The sequence below is a fragment of the Frankliniella occidentalis genome, unplaced genomic scaffold, assembly GCF_000697945.3.
Source record: "Frankliniella occidentalis isolate FOCC.00 unplaced genomic scaffold, Focc_3.1 Scaffold186, whole genome shotgun sequence".
In the NCBI taxonomy this organism is placed as follows: domain Eukaryota; kingdom Metazoa; phylum Arthropoda; class Insecta; order Thysanoptera; family Thripidae; genus Frankliniella; species Frankliniella occidentalis.
This window is the reverse complement of record NW_026267312.1, coordinates 231,313-233,178: the sequence shown is the minus strand read 5'-3', so window position 1 is coordinate 233,178 and position 1,866 is coordinate 231,313. Positions and strand designations below refer to the sequence as shown.

General features: G+C 49.9%; 1 protein-coding gene across 2 annotated transcripts in view; it reads right to left on the bottom strand.

Moving 5' to 3' along the window:
- LOC113214797 (nucleolysin TIAR-like) overlaps positions 1 to 1,866 on the bottom strand; it is a 291,722-nt gene that overhangs the window by 85,992 nt on the left and 203,864 nt on the right. The window lies entirely within an intron of this gene.

Genomic DNA, 1,866 nt, shown 5'->3' with positions numbered 1-1,866 from the left:
TGAATACCGCTAGAACACACCTAAGCCAGTACCAGAACACCCCTAAAAGACTCCCGCGAGACGAGAAAGAGACGTTTCCAGCAAGCCTTGGATCGCTCTTTGTGGTATTTCAGTCGTGTCGTGGTTGTCTTTTCCTTGTCTCGTATTCGTCTCGAAAACGGTCGATTTCGAGACGGAAACGAGACGCCGAAGAGACGGCCGGGCAGATGACCCCGACACAAAAGTGAAGCGACAGCGAGTCGAACGCAGGCCCGGTAGATTACTAGTCTGCGACGCTGCCGACTGAGCTAGACGACTTGTCTTAAAGAAAGTGCGTGCGGTACGACTCCCTATCGGCCAGCGCTGGTCCCAGGCGGTCCACGAACATAGAGTGCCGACCAGCGCTGGCTGATAGGGACTCGTGCCGCACGCACTTTCTCTAAGACAAGTCGTCTAGCTCAGTCGGCAGCGTCGCAGTCTAGTAATCTGCTGGGCCTGCGTTCGACTCGCTGCCGCTTCACTTTTGTGTCGGGGTCATCTGCCCGGCCGTCTCTTCGTCGTCTTGTTTCCGTCTCGAAATCGACCGTTTTCGAGACGAATACGAGACAAGGAAAAGACAACCACGACACGACTGAAATACCACAAAGAGCGATCCAAGGCTTGCTGGAAACGTCTCTTTCTCGTCTCGCGGGAGTCTTTTAGGGGTGTTCTGGTACTGGCTTAGGTGTGTTCTAGCGGTATTCACAAAAAGACTAGCAAAAGACGGAAAATGGGCATTTTTTTTCATACGGGAGGGGTCGCCTCTGCTCCTGCGGTGACGACGGACCACATACGAGGCAAGGGAAAGGGTCTTACCCCTCCCCGTCTGAAACACCACACCATCACTCAGACGACATATATACGCATTCAATATCTCAACGGCGGCATCGAAGCGCGTCTGGCGTTCTATTTCGTTTTTTTTGTGTTTTTTTTTTTTTTTTTTTTTTTTTTTTATAAAACTGCTCTCGGGAATCGGCAAAATGTTTTCTGCGTCCTCACGAAGTTGAATATGTCTGCCCCACGTCCAGTGCAACATTTGAGATTGGTTCAGCTGAGCACAGACTTTGTTTCTTGCGCTATTTACACTTTTGTTTTGTACTGCGGAGTAATGAATGTAGTTTTGTCGGATGCGTCTGACTGTCCGTCCGCCTGTCAGCTGTCTGTCAGTCTGTTGTCTAACCTGCTCATTATAACGACTATCCCGGCGGAAATCGCGGCCCCTTCCGCGTCCCGACGACAAGCCACCCAATAAAGCCTCCCGAGACAGACGAGGCGTCTGCTCAGAGAGAGCTGACGCTGACTGGCAAGGGGGCCACGTTACGCTGTGCTAATAAATAAAAGTAGTACAAAAATAGTGTTAAAATATAGATAGTTTAATAAATTGCTGCGACGGTAAATACGATTTACGTTACTATTATAAAAGTGGGAAGATACATGTAAATAATTTTAAAAAGTTGCAATGCACTGTGAAAAATATCGTCGTAAATTTACCAAAAAATTGTAAACTAGAATTTTGGTTTAAGTTGTAAATTTACGAGAGCATGTTCTATACTCGCCAATTCACTTTTCGCACTGAATGTATTATTATGATTACAGATTGTGTGGGCAGGAGTAGGCAGGCAGGAGGTGGGCAAGAGAAGGTGGGCAGGTGACGGCGGTAGGATGTGGGCTGGAGGCGAGCAGGATGTGGGCAGGGGGAGAGCAGGATGATGACAGGATGCAAGTAATACGAGGGTGATGCGCGGAAGGAGGAAATGCTGCAGGGCTGGGGATATACGCGAGGACGACGCGAGGTGGTGGGTTGGGTGGCGGAGGCGGCACTGGCGGGGACCGGCGAGGGTTTGGGGG